This window comes from Ursus americanus, chromosome 9, assembly GCF_024610735.1.
Source record: "Ursus americanus isolate L20-20 chromosome 9, mUrsAme1.1.p, whole genome shotgun sequence".
In the NCBI taxonomy this organism is placed as follows: domain Eukaryota; kingdom Metazoa; phylum Chordata; class Mammalia; order Carnivora; family Ursidae; genus Ursus; species Ursus americanus.
This window is the reverse complement of record NC_142135.1, coordinates 2,884,159-2,906,344: the sequence shown is the minus strand read 5'-3', so window position 1 is coordinate 2,906,344 and position 22,186 is coordinate 2,884,159.

Here is a 22,186-nt window from a genome sequence, read left to right as displayed (position 1 = left end):
GACACGAGCACGTAGTCCAGGGCAGCGGTGTGCTGGCTGGAGGGCCCTGGGAAGCTGCCGTCCTCTTCAGCACCTGAGACTCTCCTCCGCAGACAATAACGCATCTCCGCGCGGAGCCCCGTGGCCTCTGACTCCCAGGCGGCCCCTCAGCTTTGCTCTGGCTGCACCTACCCCACCCAGACCGGCACCCGCCACGCAGCGCGCGTGCGGTCCATGCTTGAGGATGCGGGCGCAGCCCCAGGCAGCCTGCCAGGGCTCGGATGTAGAGGGCGTGGGGCCCAGGTAGCCCCCGGCCCGGCTCCTGTCCATCGGGAAGTCAGAGCTGACTCAGGAGGGTGGACAGCTGGGGCCCAGGGCCAGGCCAGACCCTGGGGAACTGGTTTGAGACGCTCTTCCTCTTCCCAGCACGGCCCGGCATGTGGAGGGGCTGGGCAGGAGGGAAGGCCTGCAGTGCTGCAGGGGGCGGGCGGTGTCCTTCCCTCCCAAAAACTCTGGGTTGCCGAGCCAGGCCGCACTCACCCAGGCCTCAATTCCACCGCAGCAAGGGCCTGGGACTCCCCGGCCGGACAGGTGCCCTCCCTGGCAGCACCGGGCACTTTCTCTTGGCCTCAGGGCCCCTGTGGCCTGTCCAGACCATGTTGCCACATGTGGACCAGATGGGAGCCAGGGCTCCAGGCTCAGAGAACCCCAGGTCAGACCCTAGCTTTGCCACAGTCTTGCTGGGTCACCTGTGCAAGTCCCTCAGCTTCTTGATCTGTGAGACAGAGTACCCTTCTGTTTGTGTTAGTGGGATTTCCAGCTCTGCAAACATTGATCGGCTCCTACCATGCGCCAAATGTGGCACGTGGCTCTGGGGCGGGCGTGGTGCCACATGGGTTTGTGGCCAGCTGGCTCCCAGCTGTGGGTATATTCTTGGTCCCCTAGCGCTGCCGCTCTGTCCTGGGCTCCCGGGGGTGGGGGCCTGGATGTGGGGTCTCTGACCCTCCGAGTCCTCACCTACCTGTCCTGACGTGGCTGAAATGGCCCCATTTCTGTCACCTTTGGGTGTTGGTCTACGCAGAGAATGGCCGCATGCTCTGTGCTCAACAGCAAGGCCTCTGTGGGGCGCCCACTGCCGTGCCCATGGGGACCCACACTCTGTCACACTCTGAGGTGCAGAGATGTCCGTGAGGCTGCCTCAGCCCAGTGTGAAGGTGCAGGCCAGGGCTCCAGTCCCCTCTGTCCTCAGTTTCCTCCGCATTCTCCGGGGTTTCCTCATCCCCACCTCACTGTCACAGGGGACGCAGCTGGGGACGGAAGCTGGCTGGCCTCCACTGTGGGAAGCAGGTCGGGCCGGGGGCAGGCAGGTGCCTCTCACCCGTGTGTTTCTGCGAAGCGCGGAGCGTGGAGGTGCGCGGCGGCCTGCAGCCGGCTCTCTCGTTCTCTGTGAACTGCTCCGTCAGCCCTTCCCGGGGCCGGGAGCTTGGAACTCTCCTCCCGGCCGCGGCCAGATCCGGGAAGTGCTGCAGGTGGCAGGAAGTCTAGGGGAAACCCAGAGCGGTTAGAAGCTCATGAATTTCAGCCCACACACAGCACTGCTCGGATGTGGCCAGAGAGACAGACATGAGGAGGGCCAAGATGGTCCAGAACGCCCCACCAGGGGGCTGGTCCGGGTCCTTCGGGAGCGGGGAGCCCCAGAGGGCTCTGGCTGTATGGACACTGAACGGGTGTGGGGTGAAGGTAGAGACCACACAATATTCTGTCATCCAGGGAGCAGTGGTGAGGTCCCGCTAGGGGCCATGGCTGGTCGACGAGGTGTCTGGGTACAGAATCAGCAGGTGGTGGGGGCCACAGTCTGGGCTGCCCAGAGGTGAGTTGCCTTCCCCACCCCCATCCTCACGCGGGGTGTGTCACATGGTAGGTGCTCAGCAAGTGAGGGATGCCGGGTGGCTCGCTAGCTGTCAGGTGCGGTGCCAGGTGCTGTCATGGCCCACGATGTCATCTCCCGAGACAAATCCCAGCTGGCCACAGGTCAGGTGAGGGCCCTCGGCCGGGTTGCTTCCCCCTCGGGGCCAATCACATGGCATGCTGCTCCGGGTTACTGGGAGGAGCAAATGGAACAGGCATAGGAACAGAAGGGCTCCAGGTGATGGCAGTTTGGAGGGCAGCCTAGCTGTAAATACCCCCAAATCCCCATGTTAAAAAAAAAAAAAAAAGAACAATCGGAGAGCAAAATCAAGGAACAGTATTTATGACAAGACTCAGATAAAGATGTCCCCATGACCCCCAAAATAGAAGTAGGTGGAGATAAGCTGACAGTTTTCAGGTTCTCCCCAGAAAAGGGAGCTCAGGTCCCTCTGATCTCAGTTTCCCTAAACCCATCTGGAGTTCCGTCACTCCACCCCTCAGAGGGTGGGCCTCAGAGTAGGGGCTTGGCCCCCAAAGGACCCTACATCCATATGGGTGGAAAAGAAGGACGCAGCTGGGCGGCCTGACAACAGGACAGCCCTCAAGCGGCCCCAGGACACCGCCAGCAGCGTGCACGGCCTCAGAGGACAGCCGCTGGCTGCAGGATTCTCACTGTCCCAAAGCAGGTGAGCACAAGGGCTGCAGGAGGTGTGGGGGCCGAGCCTCGTGAACCCTCAGAATGACCAGGGAGCCCCGAATGTGAGACACCGAGCCATGTGTCTTGCCCGAGGCAGGCAGACGCAGGCTCAGAGAGTTAGAGAAGCAGTCCCAGACCATAGCACCTAAAAGCTCAGAAACCAACTAATCTCACCCAAATGTGAGCAACAGAAAAGCACTGAGATTAAAATTCCATAATGATGTTCTTATTTAAAAAGAGAGAATAAAAGGCAGAATAATACCCCAGGTAGACAAGGAAAGCAGTCCAGAAAGACACACCACAAACCAGACCAAAGTTGTGACCTACTGTTTTCAGGACCAAAAATGATCCACGTGAAATGAAAAAGGAGAAAAGTAACCTGCTCTTCATTCCAAGGTGAGCTGACAGATGTTAAGGACACAGTAAAAGCCAGGAAAAGAGCAGTGTACACCGGAGGTAGAAAACCCAGGATAGGAGGCACCAAAATTCAGGAAAGATTCAAAACAAAGGAATAAACAACTGTGGAAATAAAGATTAAAATAGAGCACGGTAGATAAAGCCTTGCGAGAAACAAAACAGTGACTAGGAGGAACGCTCTTAAAATCCAAAAAGAAACAAAGGCGCAGGTAAAAAGCATTCCAGAGAAAGCTGACCCTCGCCTACCAGAGGTCCGTTGGCAAAGAAGACCCAACATAGAGGTAGCAGGAGCCCCTGCACGAGGCGGTCACGGACGAGGAATGGACAAACGCTAACACTGAAATTCCAGACAACTTCCCTGAAATCGGAGCTGGAACTACGTATCAAGAGCACACCGTGTATTTGAGAATATAAACACATTCTAGTAAAATCCTTTAAAGAAAAAGGAGGAAAATCCCTCAGGAATTTAGGTAAAAAGAGCGAGGGACTTACAGGGATGAAAATTCGATTGTTTTCAGACTTTCCAATGGCAATGCTTCCTGCCAGAGGAAAGTGGAGAAGCACGTGTAAGATACTCAGCAAAGTAAATGTGAGCCCAGTACCGAGCCTCCAGCAAACCAGACCTTCCGGCAGGAGAGGTGCGCGGGCACGGGCTGCGGGGAGTCAGGGACTGCTGACTTGGGGGCCTTTGGGGGCCAAGCCCCTACTCTGAAACTGCATTTCAAGACCACAGTGTGGACTCCAGGGACGCTCATTTATACTGAGTTAGTCCCTTTTTTTATAAAAAAGGCTTTTTTGGGGACGCCTGGGTGGCGCCATCGTTAAGCGTCTGCCTTCGGCTCAGGGTGTGATCCTGGCGTTCTGGGATCAAGCCCCACATTGGGCTTCTCCACTAGGAGCCTGCTTCTTCTTCTCCCACTCCCCCTGCTTGTGTTCCCTCTCTCTCTGGCTGTCTCTCTCTGTCAAATAACTAAGTAAAATCTTAAAAATAATAATAATAAAAATTTAAAAAATTAAAAGCTTTTTTGGTGGGCAGAGCTAGGAAATATACCAATATTTCTTTTAACTATAAAGTGCTTCATGAGTTCAAACTGATACTTCCAACTCAAAATCCAGGCCTCCAGCATTTTCACTTAAAGTCTGTCTCACACCTGCTACCCCTTTCCTTGCACGTTTAGAATTCAGGCTCAAAGAACCTGATAATCACATCACAGTATCTCATAATTACTCATTTGCTCTCTCCCTCATCCCACACTCCACCGGCTTGGAGTAACAATACCAGTGTTATACCACAGGGATGATTCCTGAGACAACCCACCGTCTCGCAGGCTCTCCCGTCTCACTCTGGTTTCTATGTCTCTCCTGTGCCTATGCCGTTGGTAGGATCCGCGATCCTGTGCGATCCTGTGCGATCCTGTGCAATCCTAGATCCTCACAGACGTCTCTTAGCTTTGGTCCTAGAGCCAATCTTCCTTCCAGACTTTCCCTGGTTGCTCATTCTCCAGTTTCTTACAGAAATAAACCAAGGCTTTTTGGAGAAATGGCTGATTCCGGGTTTGCAGCAGGAAATAGACAAGATGAGCCTGGAGCATCTGGACACACCAGAGAGCAAGAAAGCCACCACAGACCAGGGTCGTATTGAAAGATCTCTGGGTCCAAACGTGCAGATGTGTCCACTGGCCAAAGATGGTCAAGTTCAGCTGGAAAAAGCATCATACTTGCAACTGATTGAGACTTTCAACTACGTCCACATCCATGTGTCCACGCTGAGTAAACAAAGACCCTGACTGGTCACCTGCATGGGGTGAAAGCAGGTCAGTTCATTACTCACACACTGGCAACAAAAAGGAAAGACTCTAGTATTTCCAAAGGGCGCAGTTGAACCACCTTGTCTAGCGACGGCAATGGGAGATGACAAGGGGAGATAGAGCCTGCAGGAAAGCCATTTCTCTACGGGGCGGCGTTTGCTTGGGGGCAGGTAAGGCTATGACGTCACGTGGCCCGTCGAGCAGCTGAGGCGGGGTGACAGTTTCCTTTCCTGGCCTGGACGGCAGTTAAAAGGGGTCCCGTTGATGACACTTCACTAAGTTGTACATAGGTTATGTGTGTTTCTCTGTAGATGTTTTATCTTACGATACAAACGTGAACAAAGAAAGGTGATTTTTAAGGTGGTAGACGCTGTTCCCCTCGTGGGGGAGGCTGGTTACTATTGCTGGAAAACCTGATTAAAGGCCAGTAGGAATAATCAGGGACAGCAGACCAAGGATGGCTTCCTGGAGGAGGTGAAGCTTAGAGAGTGGATGGGATTTGGTTTAGACCAGGGCTTCTCAACCTTGACACTGTTGAAATTTGGGGTGGAGAATTCTTTGTTGTCGGGCTGCCCTATGCACTGCAGGATTTCAGCAGCACCCCTGGTCTCTATCCACGAGACACCAGCAACCCCTCCTCCCCCAGTTGGGACATTAAATGTTTCCAGAAATTACCAAATGCCCCCTGGGGACAGAATTCCCCAGTTGAGAATCACTGGTTTAGAGAAGCATAAGCAAAGAAGAAATGAACAGAAAACCCAGAACTTTTGGGTGTGTCTGCTTGTAGGTCCTCCTCTCCTTTCTTTGGATTTTGGGCCTGTGAGAGACCAGAGTGGCTGCTGGTCCAGGCCCCATGGGAGTCTGTTTCCCACCCGAACTCCCGCAGGCCTGCCCGGAGTCATGGCTGGGGGCCCCATGACTCCAGCTGTGGCCAGAGTCAGGAGGCAGGATGGTCACAGACACCCCCTGGTGCTAGAACACGTGCTTCCACCCTCGCCAGCCGAGGAGGAACCCGGAGCCGGAGAGGGAAGTGCCAGGCTGTGGCGGAGCAGGGGCCCGCAGGGACAGCGTCGCTGACCCCAGCAAGTCCTGTCTGTGCGGCCCGGAGCCATAGCCTGGTGCCATACGGGCTCTTCGGGCACTGAGCTCAGGCCCCTCATTTCACTGGTGGGGAAACTGAGGCACACCAGGGGGACGGAGCCGCCAGAGCAGCACTCAGGTGTTCTGATTCCCGAGGAAGCTGAGACCCCTGAATCATTGTGAAGCACCTATGATGTCGTACGAACGTCCCCTGGTCGGTCATTTCTGAGCCGCTCCCGCACGCTTCGCCCTGGGCTGACTTCTCTCTATAGCCCTTCATGGAATTCCGTAAAGCCCCCTGAGGCCAATTCCTTGCAGGGGCAGAGGACTGGAGGGGCGGGTGACATGGCCACTCTGTGTCCTGGGGTGTCGAGGACAGACTGCGAACCAGAGGCTGGGTGTGACGCGTGCAGCGAGCCGTCGGCCAGCAAGGCGGCTGCCGCTGCGGTAACGCCCCCTGTTGCTGATCACGTTCTAGTTCCGGACAGACAGAGAGACCCTCCTGTCCACACCAGGGAGGACTGCGCTCTGGGGGCCCCGAGTGCCCAGACCGCCCAGGGGCCGCCGTGCCAGGGGGTGGGGGGCGGCGGCGGGGGAGGGTTACTCAGGCCTCACCACCCCAGTTCCACTTGGATTTGCCTGAGATTTCATTTGAAGCCAAGAATCCTGCTATTTTAAAAACAAGTTCTTGGGGCGCCTGGGTGGCTCAGTCGGTTAAGCGTCTAACTCGTGGTTTCGGCTCAGGTCGCGATGTCAGGGTCGTGGGATCGAGGCCCGAGTCGGGCTCCCTGCTCAGCGGAGAGTCTGCTTGTCCCTCTCCCTCCGCCCCTCCCCCGATCCGTGCTCTCTTGCAAGCTCTCTCTCTCTCAAACAAATTAATTAATTAATTAAATCTTTAAAAAACAAGTTCTCAAACCACAAGTTTAGATTATCTATGGTTAGAGACCACAGTGAGGGCTAGAGAAGACAAGACAGGCAGGTGTCCTGAGGAGTGAGGACAACGTGGGCCAGGCGGGCGTGGCTTATGTCACGTCAGTGGCGGACTCTCCCCATCCTCTGTGGCTGTGTCCCAGCCCTCAGAACTCGTCACTGTGCTGCTGGGCTCACGGATTCTGGGGCCATGAGTTTGGACCGGGCTCAGGGGGAACCGCTTGTCTCTGCTCCATGACACCCAGGGCCCCAGCTGTGACGGAGCACATTCAGCAGCTGGAGGCTGCAGCCACCTGCAGGCTTCTTCACTCCCATGCCAGGGTGACGGGGCTCAGCTGGGACAGGCCGCAGGAGCCCGCCGTGCGGCCTCACCGTGGAGCCTTGCTTCCTCACCACATGGCGGCCATGTCTGAGCATCCCAAGGGGAAACATCTGGAGACGAGTTGTCCGAGGAAACCAGACAGACAGTCCAAGGGCTTTCGTGACCCAGCCTTGGGAGGCCGTGCTGCGTGACCTCGGCTGCACGGTGTTAGAGCGCTCACCAAACCGTAGACTCGAGGGGACAGGACACACAGCTCTGCTCTCAGCGGGATGAGTGCCAAAGATTTTGCAGTCATTGTTTTAAAAACCACCATGCTGACAGTTACTGAGCACGTCCTCCGTGCTAGGTAACGTGTAAAGGCACGAACAGCCAAAACCATCTGAAGTTGTTGGCAGTGTGGGTGCCATTCTACAGAAGGGGAAACTGAGGCACAGACAGGGTAAGGAGAGCCTGGTGCAGAGCTAGTAAGTGGCAGAGGCCATGTCAGACCCATGTCCCTCCCCTGGTTGAAAACCACCTATTTCTGCCAAGTGCACTTAGAATAAACAGCCTCCCACCCTGACTAGGAAGACCTTGACTCATCTGGCCCTGCCTCATCACTGCCTCCTCTCCTGTCCCATTCTTCCCGCTCAGCACACTCTCCAGCCACACCGGACATGACATGTGGGCCCGTTGGGGGCTCTGCCCCAGTCTGCCTCTCTCATCATTAGATTCCAGCTCCCTCGGTCTCTTCTCCCGCATCCTGGCTTCTGATACAGACTGAAAGGCTTTCATTGTTGTATTTGTTTTATGTCCTCCACCTGCTGGAGTGTAAGATCCAAGAGAGGACACTATGCCCTTCTTGTGGGTGGTGGCACCTTCAGCCCCTGCCACGGCCTGGCACATAGTAGGCACTCAGCGGACACAGTGGGGGGTGGTCGGTGAGTGTGTGCGTGTCTGACCCGGCGCCTGCTTCTCCACCACTGTGTAATCGCACACAGTTGTCCGGCACGCTCATTCACTGGTGCCTGCTGCGTGCACAGAGTGGAGGCGTATGTGATCATGGTGGGCTCAGCGAGAGCCTGCTCCGTTGTGGGGGGCCTTTCAAGTCCGTGCTGCCCAGTTTTCTCTCTGGCCTGAACTGCTTCGAGCTGCATTTGACAGATGAAGAGATCAAGGCCTTGACCTGCCCGGGGCTGTGTAGCTGGCCAGCGGTGCCTGGATCCACACGGGGCCCTCGGAGTCATCCGGTTTCCACCTTCCTGGGGAGAAGCGCGGTTACTAGATGCAAGCGACTTGCCCGGGGTCACCTGGCTCCTACATGCAAAGCTGGGGCTGGAACCTGTCCCGTCTGTGGTTCCTGGGCCCTCCGAGGCCTGCCAGACTCACCTGCAGGACCCTCCAGCTGGCCTCCTCCCCTGCACTGAGGGCCGCCCCCGTGGGATGTGCTGGTGAACAGGACCTGACTGACCTCAAGGAGCCGTCCTCCCCTAAGGAGACCAGAAAACCCTCTGAACGGATCTCCAGCCCCACACCAGCATTTCCTGTTTCCAGGAGAGCCGGCCCAGGGCTGTGTATGTGCCCTTCCGGAACAGCAACTGAGTGAGGTGCTCCCAGGGGACGGGCGGGCTGCAGACCTGTAGGTTCTGCACAAAGCAAGGAAGCATGATGTCACCAGAGGGAGGTAAACACAAGGACACTTCCTCTTTCGCTTCCACAGGGCTCCTGCCTGATTCAGAAGGTTCTCGAACCACAGAAAAGTTTCCCTCCCAGCCTGGGCAGGGGCTCAGTGAGCTTCTCTGGGGCTGCCCCCTTTGTGGGACAGGGAGGGTTAGAAACAGACAAAGCAGGCAGAAGTCTTCGAGCGCACAGCACCAGAATCCCAGAGCCGGGAGGGGTTTCCATGGCTGACAGCAGCCCCACCCATCCCGCCCCCTTCAAGGGTGGGGAGACTCAGTCCCCAAGGGTTCAAGCCACCGCTGCACAGATGACTTGTTACCGCCATGAACAGACAAGGCCTCAATCCTGTGGTTTGGGGCTCAGGATACTCGACTTACCCAAGTCGCTTTCTCGCTGTGTGTCCAGAAGCCCACATCTCCAGCATCACGTGTTTACTCCCTGGGGTGTCTCGGCTGGAACAGGAGGGACACCCCGATTAGGGGGGCTTCAGTTCTGCCGTGGCAAGTCCTCTGTTCTCTCTGGTCTCAGTCTCCTCCCCGATATCAGGGGCCCTGGCAGCTGCCTCACAGAGCCACAGTGAGGACTACTGAGGCAGAGTGTGTGCAGATCTCAGCTTGGGGACCAGCCCAGAGTGGGTGCATGATGCTGCTTTCTGTACAACGGAGATCAGGATTATACCTTCTGTAGCCATTAAGACTAGGCAACAAGTGACAGAAAACCTCTAATAGTGGCAGTTTATGCAAGATAAAAGTTTGTTTTTTCTTATGTTAGAAAAATCTGGAACTATAGTTGCCAGAGACCCAGGTGCCTCTGATCTTTCTGCACTGCCATCCTATCATCTTGTGGTACAAAATGGCTGCTAGAGATCCAGCCATCACATCCTACCTCTGGGGAACAGGAAGGAGGAATGAGGAAGAGGGTCATGCATTTGAACTTTCCTAGAAGCCTCACATAATGGCTCCTCACTCCTATTTTCAAGAAAGGATGGGAAATGTCATTTTTCAGTTGGGCACATTGCTATCCCCAGCAATATAAAAGTTCTGTTAGAAAGGGAGAAGGGGATAATGGATATTGGGAGACCAATAGTCTCCTACACACCCTCCTCAACCTCATGGTTAAGGAGCTCTATTAACTGTAATCATTAATCAAATATAGGGAACTGAATGTCAGAAAAAAAAAGAACTAAAATAGATTTTTTAAAAATGACCCTCTTTTCACAAAGATGGCACCAAAAGCAAAGAAGGAAGGCCCTGGGGCCCCTGGGTGGCTCAGTTGGTTAAGTGACTGCCTTCAGCTCAGGTCATGATCCTGGAGTCCCGGGATCAAGTCCTACATCCGGCTTGCTCAGCAGGGAGTCTGCTTCTCCCTCTGACCCTGCCCCCGTTCATGCTCTCTCTCTCTCATTCTCTCTCTCAAATAATAAATAAAATCTTTAAAAAAAATAGAAAGAAAGAAAGAAAGAAAGAAAGAAAGAAAGAAAGAAAGAAAGCCCCTGCTCACACTGGACCCTGAGCCAAAGTGAACATGGAGGAGGCCAGAAGGCAGTGCAGAGGGGACATGGGGAAGAGGAGGGGCTGCATATCACCACCTTCGGCAGCCCAGATGCCCTGGGAGGGAGCCCCCAGGAGTAGCGAGCTAGAGCCCTACTCCCAGGCCACGGAGTGGGCCATGAAGAGAGAAGAGTACCCCATGTCCTTTCTGGGTGCCCGGGCTGGGAGGGTGCATCGTGTGGCCAAGGCCAGCTCCCTGTGCTCAGGTGGCCCCAGCCTGTGACGCTTTGGAGGTTCTGAGCCCAGAACGGCTCTCATCCCATGTCCTCCGTGACCTCCGCCCTGGCTGCTCGCGCCTGGCTGCTGGCCCCTCGCTCCCCTGCGTCAGCCACCCTGGCTTTGCCACGATTTATCCCAGGCCACCCGCCGCACTTCCGGTAGGGCCTTTCTTCTTCGTGGTGAAAAATAGATACGTGTAGAATTAACCAGCTGGATGCGGTTTCGATGACTCCAATGTTGGGAACACTGGGAGTTCTGGGCCAGAGCGCTGCCTTAGGCTTCCCAGAGCGGCTCTGGCTGCTGTCCCGAGAGGGGAGGCAGGGCAAGGACAGGGTCCGATTAAGGGCTGCTTCTGTCAGGGGAGGGGCGGGGGCGAGGCAGGAGCGACCTGGGCTCAGTCTTTGATTTGCAAAGCAGCTTTAAAGAGAAGGGGAGGCCCCATACTCACTCGTTCATGTAAGACCACCACCCAGGCCCAAACCTGCTGTCTCACGTGACTCACACTGAAGCCCACCCAGTGGGGCTCTCACTGTCCGATGGGGCCCACGTGTACAGGGTCTGGGAGGGTGTGTAGAATTGGGTGGGGAGCACCCAGCTCTGAGCTCACTGGGAGTTTTCAGTGACCTGGTCAATAACAAGGGCCCATGGCAAGGTCCCCAGCCTGTTCGCCTGATGGTCCTGCCTCTGAGCCATGAAGGGGCCTCCACGAGGACATTTTGGATGGAGGGGATCCTGGGGAGTGGGGCTCTCAGTGCAGGAACAGTCCTGGGTAAGCCAGGCGGCAGGCAGCCCAGCTTCTGCTCACATGCCCCCCCCCCCCGCCCACTCCAGGGGGCCCCTCCCTGCCTGGCAACACGCTGGCGACCTCACTTAGCATCTTGTTTTGGGTGAACTGCTTCTGCGTCCGTTTGCTGGGCCAGCAGTTAAGCTGTCTCCCCTTGGTGCCTCCGTGATCTGGCTCCGTCCGTGTCTGAGTGCCTGCCATCCCTAGACCCCGACTTAGCACCCTGTTCTCAGAGTCACTCCTTCTAATTACAAAGTGGGATAGGACACGGGCCGGGGTGCACCTGCTGGGTAAGCCAGGGCACTTCCAAGGAGGAGGCTTGCTGCCTGGGGACGTGGGGAAGGGAAAATGGCATGGACGGGTCTGGAAGGGCCTGGAGAATTAGACGCTGCCGAGCCTCTTCTAGTTGAGAGGCAGTTGGGTGTGTGGGGAGCAGGAGTTGAGACCGCACAGGCCAGCCTTGCATGGGTCACGCCGAGGGCTGCAGGTCATCTTGAGGGCACCAGGGAGCCATGGAGCACCCTAGGCGGGGAGGTATAGGACAATCCGATCGTGGGCAGAGCAGCTGGACAGCCTTGCCAGACTCTGGGTGCCACCCCCAGCCTTCTGCTCAGCTCGGCCTGCACCAAGGGCCACGTCCCACGGCAGGCAGCAGTGAGAACTGGACCCTTCTGCCAGCAAGCGGCTGTCCAGCAGGGCAACTGCTATTAGGGGGCCTGGCGGGCTCCCTATGGCCATAGCGTCCGCTCAGGAGGGCAGTCAAGGTCAGGCCAAGGCCCCAGCTGGGGGCAAAGGGGGCTCCACCAGGCCAGGCTGGGGACCTGAGAGCCAGGCTGGACAAGGAGGGCAGCCCGGGGTGGCCACCAGTAGCCCTGGCTAGGAGGCAGGTGGGGGACATGCTGGAAGTCAAGGATAACAAAGATGCCCTGAGTTAAGGTGCTGGTGCGTGATGGGGATCAGATTTGGTGGCAAAGGATCGATGCTCCACTCCGCTGTGCCCCGAGGGCTCACCGGGCCTCTGGGGATGGACAGACACGTGGGCCTGGCTCCCAGCTCCAGAGCTGCCTCGGGATGCCTCCACGCCTGACTTTTCTGAAGTAGGTCTAACGGGAGTCCTGGCCCAGAGCATGCTGTGGGGTGGGGGTCAGTGGGAGAGGCTTGACCAGAGACCCTCAAAGAGAGCAGGCATCCAGGAACCCTCGGCTCCAATAATCACCAGCTGTAAGACGCTGGGCAGCTCTAGCCCCCAACGTTCTGTGGTGTGAAATGGGATACTCGTTCTTATCTCAAGAAATGTGGTGAAGATACGATAATAAAGTCCGTAGATAACGCTACGATTTGACAGATGGCACTATCGTCACCCTGCGGGTCTCTTCAAATGCCGAGATTTTAGGAAGAGCTCTGCTAAGGTTTGTAAGCGTAAAGGATCTGAGAGCGTCGCGGCACGTGTCTTTCATGTGTTTCCCTGGGTGGATTTTTTCCCACAGAATCATCAGCTGAGCATTCGTCAAACACGTCAAACACAGATAAACCAGGAAGTTAAGCCAGGGCGCCGACGCGGTGAGGGCAGGTGCTTAGCCTTCATGCTACGCTGGCAAAACTCAGGGTGAGAACAAACTGCTTTCGGGAAGACTGGACCCCGGAGCCGGCTGCCGCCAGCACGGGGAAGTGGTGAGGCGGCCTCCTGACCCGTCTGGGGGTTGGGAAGACAGATGCAGAGATCAGGGCAGCACTTGGTCTGTTGGAGGAGAGGTTATTTTACATCGATGCACTTTTGACTAAAGAAAGGTTTCACAGTAAGGGAAAGAGCAGAATTACGGGTCGACTCGGCACTTCCATTTATGATTCTTTAAAAAGCATTTCATTAGAACCGGTTCCAAATGGTTGTAGGAAAACCCCCACAGTACCCACGAATCCAGAGTCCTCTTCCTGTTTGAGGCAGGGTGCCATGGCGTTGGGGAGGGTCGCCCCGTCTGACTTAGATCCCTGCAGTGGCACGAGACGGTCACTCGGTCACTCAGCTGGGGAGCAGTGCAGGGGGGGCCACGCCCTGCTGCTTCCAAGCTCTGTGCTTCTCTGTGCCTGGCACGGGCTGAATGGCTGTCTCTGAGAAGGAAGGACTGACACCAGGCTTAACAAGCCTCCTAGCACCCCTGGGGGCAAGCATGCAGAGCAGGGGCCCTAGACCCGGGCCTGAGGCCTGCCTCCCCACCGCCTTGGAGCGTGGCCTGGAGCAGGGCCCTGGCACTGTGGGGAGGTCTGGGGGTGCGGGCACCTGCTGACTTGTCTCTGCATCCCCGACACACAGTGGACGCTCAGTGAACACCATTGTAGGTGCATTGGGGAATCTGTCTCTAGATCCCCTTTCAGAGACTCATTAAATACGGGCCAACACTGTGCACGAAAAACAGAAGGGCAGCTGTCCTCAGGTCGGGTTTAGGGCCTGCCCTAATCCAGGATGACCTCGTCCGAACGTGGCTTCACATCTGCAAAGATGCTATTTCCGAGTAAGGTCACGTTCCGAGGCTCAGGGGATGTGGATTCCGAGGGACCCTTTTCCCACCGGCCGAGGGTCTGATGGGCGCCCCTGCTTCTTCCCCGTATTATCTCACAGTTGTCCCCTGATACAGTCCCATGTGAGGTCTGCTTCTCAGGGGCACAGGGCTGACGCACAGAGCTGTGGGGCGAGATGCTGGGGCTCGTCCAGGGGTGGGGTGGGTGAGTGGCATCCAGAGTGGCTCCCACAGGCCCAAGACTGGCTGCCAGCTGGACAGGCGTCTGGGGGGGTGGTGGGGGCTCTGTGGGGGCAGGTTTGGAGGAAGGAGAGACACCGGGTGGTACTGAGAATGCTCAAGGACAAGTCCTGGGGCCCAGAGGTCATTGCAGGAGGCTGGCCTGGCCCCTGACCTCCTCAGTCCCCAATCTGGTTGCTAGGGTGAGGGACACGGAGGGGCCCTGAGGGTGTGCCACACCCCCACATGCAGGGGCTGCCTGGGAGGGCAGACCTGGTTCCGTTGTCCAGGGAACCCGGGTCATGGTGCTGACCTGAGGCTGGGCACTGAGGCCCAGGTCAGAACCAAGAATGGCCAGTCCAGGAGGGGATGCGGCCAGAGGGAAGAGAAGAGGGGAGGTGGGGGTCAGTGTGGGATACTGCAGGTGAAGGCTGCGGGCAAGTTCTGGGTGGGGGGGCGAGGTGCAAGATGCCCCTAGGTTCCTGTGCCCCCTCTCCTGGGTTTCCAGTCCCTGATTGAAAGGGGAGCAGGTGGACACCATCCTGCCTGCAGCCCCCTGTCCGGCGGGGGAGGAGCTGTCTCCTTCTCCAGGGTCTGATCCCCAGTAGGAGCGGAACGAGCTCTTAAACCCACTCGCAGGTCAAGGGCTGTGTTTCAGGTAATGAAAATGCCTGGGGCCCAAAGCCTGTGTTGCTTTTAACAAAACGCACCTTGGCTGACTCTCCCGGCCAGGCCCTTCCAGACCATTTGATGTCAGCGTCCCCAGTCCTCCCATGCAGGGTGGGGTGTCTCTCCCATGGAGCCCCTGCTCAGTGCCTGCGGCCTCCACCCTCTTAGCAGGAATGTTCCTAGATGCGTAGGGGGGAAGTGGGAGGGGCTCCTTCCTTCCGTAAAGCCCCAAGCTGAGCTGAGCGTAGGCCTTGGAAGGGCTCCAGTGCTTGATAAGGACTAAGGACGTCTCTGGGTCAGGGGTGAACGGAGGAGGGGGTGACCCGGGTCCCAGGGATAGCTGTCCACCAGATAGCTCTCGGTCTCCCTCCTCCCAGGTGTGCACGTGCAGAGGCAAACACACAGGTGTAAGTGCACACCTGGAAACGTCGGAACCAGCTGGGGAAGGAGGGTTGGGGCTAGGCAGCAGGGGGGCCTCCAGGCCTCTGCCCCTCCCTGACCCTGGGGTCAGCCTGGCTTTGGCTTTGGAGGTAAAGAGGGACAGAGATGGACAAGAGAGCCCCACTGCCACTCTGACCTGAGCTGGTCCAAGGGACCCAGCTCCTGGCTGGGGCCCAGGCAAGCCCAGCACTTCTGAGGGTTCTCTGTGGGTGGGAGAAAGACCACCCTCCTGGGCTGGTGAGAGAGAGTGTGACCTGCATGGACTGGCCTCCACAGGCTCCCTCAAGAGCCCTGAGAGAATGAATCCCCTCTCTTTTGGGAAGGTGGTATTTCCAGTCTGGCCTTGGAGGCCCTCCTCTGGGTTCCTGAGGCCCTGTTCTGTCCTCTCTGAGCTTCATTCAGGACCCAGCTAAAAACACTGCCCTGGGTCGTGGGGAGACAGGGAAGCCACCAGGCCACCCCAGTGTCTATGCCAACATGCACTGTGTGTGCGGAGACAGGTCCCAGTGGATTTACAGAGCACTGTGAGGTGATGGCCTTGAACTCTCACGGTCCTGGAGCTATAGATTTGATCGACTTTGGCCAAATGGTCTGAAAATCCCTACTAATACAGTATTCCAGTGAGGGAGCTATTGTTAACTGCCAAGCGAATGCTAGAACCCCCTGAAGAGGAGCCGAAGGGCCCACGGGGTGAGCCTGTCCAGCCGGGGAAGGCTCCAACCACGCACAGAGAAGCAGGTCGGCCTCGGGCAGGGGCCTGGGCTTTGGGGGCAGACTGACCCAGGTGCGTATCCTCACACTGCCCACCGTTCGCTCCTGGGTCAACAGCTGACAAGATGAGCCTCGGTCCTGATCTACCAGATGGGGTGGCACATTGTCGTCGCGTTGCAGGAACAATCGATAAGAGAAGGCCTGTGTATGCATCAGGCACTGAGCAGCGATTGGGCGAGCAGTCCGCAGACTTTGCCGTCATTACCACGGCCTGCCCCTCACCTCCGTCGAACCCGGACAGGCTGGGTAGCACTGCAGACGGTCCCAAGGAGGGGTGAGTCCAGGGCAGGGTGGAGCAGGAGCGTCTGACTTTTCCTGAGGGTCCACCTATCACTCATGCCAGCCTCGTGGGGTCTGCCTGGCTCTCCCCCCTTGCAGCTGGTGAAGGGTTGAGGGTGGGCTTGTAGGGGTCATTCTGCCTCTAATGCCCATGCTCTTTGCACCGGACGGGATGTAGGGCAGCACCCTGTCTTCTGAAAAGTGCCGTGTGAGAGGGGCTGAACCGAGGCTCCGGAGCCAGGAGCCAGTGAGGGGAAGGCTGGCCAGTAGGTCGGAAGCCCAGGGGCAGGCACAGAGGACATGAGCCTCATGGTCAGAGGAGCGTGACGAGGGACTGAGGGGTGTGTTGGGGTACAGAGGGTCGCCCTAACTTGGGAAGCAGGGAGGCAGGTGCAGGGGGCTTCCTGGAGGAGGTGGTATCTGAACGAATGAAAGGTAGGTCAGAGTTATCACGTAGGGAAGGGGAAAGAGCATTCTAGGGCAACAGGAACAGCAGGTGCAGAGGAAAATTACCTTGAGTCACCTTGGGCCTCTCTCAAGTGCAGGTTAGCGCCTGACTTCCTCTTTTCCCCCCATTTACTGTTAGCTGTCTATTTTTACTTGTCTTAATTCCTGGTCTGGATGGGTTAAGATAGTTCTCGCATCTGTCCTCTCCTCCCGCCTGAGCACCCGGCGGCAGCCGACCACAGCGGCAGCCAACGACCCGTTGGGCAGGGCCGGCTTCCCTGTTTCCTGTGGAAGTCACCTTTTGTCCCCATTCTCTCAGCCTGCCCGCTGTCTCGGGGCGTCTGGGACAGGTGCGCGGTGTCTGAAGTGGGGAAGTACCCTCCATGCAACTGCATTGTTTCAAACACAATGGTGCTCCAGAAATAGACGAGACCGTTGGCTTTCTCTTTCTTCATATATACAAAGTATTTTGTATTTACAAAGAATATGTCTAATTGTAACACGGGCACCGCTGGCCCACCCGCTGAACCCTCAGACGGCCACTGCACCCGGCCCGCACTCAGCGTCAGCACCCCGCTCTGCCTCATACTCTTACCAAGGTGTGTCCTGTCCACGCTTGGACTTTGTTAAATGATGCCATAGCGGGGGTTCTCCTGTGACTTTATCCTTTTACTCAGTATTAGGCCGGGGAAATCCCTGCTGAATGGCAGGCACCCTGCAGCCCAGCTGGACCCTAACCAGTGGACAGGGGGACTTTGTTCTTCTTTTCATCAAATACTCCTTGAACCCCTATTACTCTGTGCCAGACGAAGAGCCGGGACCTGGGAACTAACGTGCCCAGAGCACAAAAAGCCTGCCTGGGGGCCCCTAGCCTGCTGGAGCCGGGCTGGGTCCATGTCGGGACAGGTCCAATTTCAACGACACTACGCCCTGGAACGGCCAGGCACAATGGCGGCCCGCACACAGTAAACACTCAACAAACGTTTGTTGTGCAGATTGAATGTTGCTCTTTAGGGGAGGGAAGTACTCTTGCTTCATTTCGCCACTGACGACATAGAGCATTGACCCTGTGCTCCTGAGGCCTGGCTGGACCCAGGCATGGCCTCGATCCCTGCAGGACCACAGGGCCCGGCCCGACACATGGCCCTCCACCGCTCGTGGGGTGTCTGGCCGAGGGCTTGTTGGTCCCGAGGCCAGGGTGAAGGGCCTACCTTTGGACCCGTCCAAACCCTGTGAGATGCTGAGCTCAGAGATTACGCAGTCTCCGAGTGAACCAGCGGTTAGCATTTACCAACACATGGCTTCCTCTTATTTACGAATATTTGAAAGAGAAAACTACTTTCGACAGCGGGGCTCTAGCTGCTTAGGGTGGGCTGTCTGGGCAGGTCGGAGGCATTTGGCAAGGCGGCCCCCCCCTGAGGCGTGGCGGCCCCGTGGCTTTGCTTCGACCTCATCTCTCCGGGTGGCGCTCGGGCTTCGTCGGCTGTGCAGCCGTTGCACGTCCCCTCTGCTGGAGCTGCGCCCTGGCTCTCTCGCAATCCCCGTCCTTCCGCACCGTGGGAGCGGACGAAAGAGGCCCAGCCCGAGGCACAGGAGTACACGAGTTGCTCACCACTCGTGCACACACATGCACACACACACCCAGCCCCCAGGATGCCCCATTTAGATGTTCACAAGCCCGTCAAGGTCATCAGTCCCTCTAAGGCTCCTCTGTCCCGCTCACCCGCCTGGTCCCGACAAGAGAGATCTTCCTGTGCGATCACTGTGCTGGGCTCCAAGGGAGTGGGCATCTCAGCCACAGTCCCTGCCCTGGGAGTGGACGGACCAGCACGAGGGCAGAACATCAGGCCTCTAGAGGATGGTGTTGTCCACGCTGGGGAGGTGGCACGGGGGCCCGTCATCTGTGGGGCCACAGAGGAGAAGCCTGGACTCACACCTCCCCCCCAGCCCCCTCCCTGTCCTGCCATCCTGCCTCCCAAGGGTTCCTCACTCTGGGCCCTCCCCATTCTGCACCCACTGCTCACTCGGACCCCTCGCTCACCAGCCTGATGACTGTAGAGCTCAGATCCCACTTCCGGCTGACCCTGCAGCCTGGGTCAGTCTCCTCAAATACCTCACTGGCCCCATGTCTTTCCTGGGCCAAGTCCTCAGCCTCTTGTCACCATCCCCAGGACAGTTGCCAGCCTCCCGAGCATGGCGCCTGAGCCTTCCCAACCTGGCCCCCGCCCCCTCTCCCGCTGTCTTCATCCCTCCCCAGTGTGCGCTGGAGCCCATGCACTGGACCCTGTTCCGGGGCCAGGGCCGAGCCAACGGCAGGACAGACCTCCCCACCAGCTCCTCAGCTGCGGGACCCAAGGACTTGCTTGTGGGGCTCTGCACACGCCACACCGTCCCCTCTGCCTTGCCTGCCGTGCTCTCCAGGCCTTTTCTCCCTGGAATATGCCTCTTCATCTTCCTGGCTGGTCTCAGGGCTTTCTCCTCTTGCCCGAGCCCCCCGCCGGAGCCCTGCTCTGATTCCTTAGCGCCTCTGCCCCCCTCTCTTCCCTGGGTATGCACTTGCTGCCCAGGGAGCTCTGGGGGGAGGGCCGGGGAGGGCTTGTATTTTATTCTTTGCGGGCCCAGCTATTATCACAGGACCAGACGTATAGTAGGTGCTCAGTAAACATCCCAACAGAAACGAGCACGCGAAGGCTCAGGAGGGGAAGCGGCTTCCCAGCGAGCGACTTCGGACAGCTTGGGTCTGGGAGCGGTCACGTCTGACTTCTTCATAGCAAACATTTTCTCCTGATGTGCTGGTCCTCTTATTTCTCGGAGAAAATCTTTATTCAGACTCATGTTTTTCTTTGTTTATGGATATGTAAACTTTACCAAGAAAAGTCAAAGCCTGGCTTATATTTTCACGTGGAAAACCAGCTAGCCCTCAGCTCAAGACTTCTGTGAGGAATAAATAATTTAACTGTTTAAAGAGCAGCTGTAGTGCTGTTCCGTGTTGCTGGAGAAGGAGAGAAGTGCCCCAGATCCTTCCAGAACACTTGTTCTCCTGGGCCCTAGGGGAGGAAAATGCTCTGGATCCCTGCAGGATTAATTTATTCCAAAGAAATAACAGAAGAATGCTCGATAGGCGAACATCGGATGAAGTGCCAAAGGCCAAGACAGCCTGTCCTCCGGAAGCTATGCCCTGGGAGCAGAAGGAGGTCACACAGAAAACCTCTGGGGAGGGCGGACCCAGCCTGGCCACGGGTGGAAAGAGGACACGCCCCTGGGGCATTTGGACCCTGGAGAAAGGACAAGAGGAGTAGCTGAGCCCGAAAGGCTTAGGGAAGAGAGAGAAGAGTCAGAAACAAGTTTGTGTTGGTGCCTCGTAGGCCAAGACACTCCCTCAGCTGTCCTCACCGTGTGTGCTCTAGGCCTTGAGTTCCTGCTTTGCCTCATGTGAAAATCTGGCCCCTGATTTCTTTCTGTTAGCGTTTCTGGGGTACCCCTGACCTTTGTTTTACTCTAATCATCTGGTGGAATTTCGTGTTGGGTCCTTTCCTTGTTACCAGCATCGCACTGGATTTTGTATTTTGACCTGTTCTCCAGGGTCTGTTTTTCAACTGGAAGGTTTCACACATCTGCGCGAAAGTATATTCATTCCAGATTGTAAAGCAAAACACAACAGATTACACAGCAGTCTGTTTAGTATCAGCTCACAAATGTAGGACTAAATCCCAAACTGTGTGGGCGGAGCATGTGTGTGTATGGACGTACATCAAAAACTTAACTGCTTATCCCGGGTGGTGTGAGCTTTTTCTTTTTGCTTAAATGTATTTTCTCATGAACACGTGTCACACACACACAAAGGATTAAAGTTTCATAGGTTAAGAGTCAAATAATTTGCAACCAGGTTTAAGGGCAATGGGGCACCTCAACTCTTGATGGAAGAAACTCACATTACCTCTGGAGCTCTCGGCCAGAGGTGTAAAAAGGGCAATGATTTGAGGACAAAAAACACCGGCTGGAACATGGTGACGAGCACCCGAACGTCGCAGTGGGCATTTCGGGTCTGTCGTGTGTGGACGCTTACGGTTATACACGTCAACATGACCCAGCGTCCACTTACCATTAAGTCAGAGGACGGGCCCTGTAGATGATTCCTATAAACCATGAGAGCAGAAGGTCATGCTGATCGCACCTGACCATCGACCGTGGTGTATGTGACGCTGGACCCTCAGAACAACCCTGCAAAGTAGGTAGTACTATTCCATCTTACAGACAAGAAACTGAGGCCCAGAGAGAGAAAGTCACTTGCCCAAGGTCAAAGACAGCACATATTGGAATCAGGATTTGCAGCAGGGGTATGAGAATGAGGAGGCCGGAACCCTGAGTTCAGGGTTGTAGCTTGGAAGGAAATAGCCCCTCCCACTGGGGGAGGAGGTGGGAGAACGCAGGTGCAGCCCTCGCTGAGGTGTGTTCTGGCCAGCCCTGCAGGGAGACGGAAAGCACCATGCATTTGGTGGGGGGGCCCTGACCAAGTCTGGGTAGTGCAGGACAGGCTCAGGGAGGGGTGGGGCTGGCAACACGGGGGCCCAGACTTCGAAAGGCCCATATGCCTCCGGGGTCGGACTTGTAAATATTCAAATGTCCCTGCTCTCTGCACAAGGCTCTTCCACAGTCACCGGTAGGTTCAATTTTTCCAACAGCCGGTGAGGTGGGGGTCATCCCTGTTTTACAGATAAGGGAACAGGCAAATATTTGTCCCATTCGGTGGATTGCCTTTTCATGCTCTTAATAGAATCCTTTGATGCACAAAAAGGTTTTAATTTTGATGAAGTCAGTTTCTCTCTCTTTCATTGGCTGTGTTTTTTCTGTCATATGCAAGAAATCATTGCCAAATCCAACGTCATGAAGCTTCCCTCTATTCCCTATATTTAAAAGAATTTTAACACCTAAACCACTGCTAAAATGCACAAGGCGTGCTGCTATATACCAGTTTGAGACCGGGTCCTCCTAAACTCCGTTAGAGGGATGCCTGGGTGGTGCAGTCGGTTGGGCGTCAGACTCTTGGTTTTGGCTCAGGTGGGGGTCTTGGGGTTGTGGGATCCAGCCCTACGGGAAATCTGCTGGAGATTCTCTCCTTCTTTTTGCCCCTCCCCCACACTGCACGCGCTAAGTAATAAACCTTTAAAAAAAATAAATTCCATTAAAAAATAATTTATTGAGGTGAAACTCCATAGCATAAAATTAACCTTTTCGAAGTCAACAGTTCGGTGTTGTTCAGCATTACTCACAACGGTGTGCCCATCCCCCTATTTTTGCCTCTGTCCTTTACGGTTTACAAACAATTTTCATATCTATTTTCTCCTTTGCTCTTCACAGTAATCCTGAGAGTGAGACAGAGCAGCAAGGCTAGCCCCTGTAACAGCGAGCTCTGCAGCCAGTCCGACCTGTCCCTTCCCTGGCTCCAGCGTGGGGCGGTGTTACGCCCTTGCAGGTGGCCCCGTTAGCCAGGCTC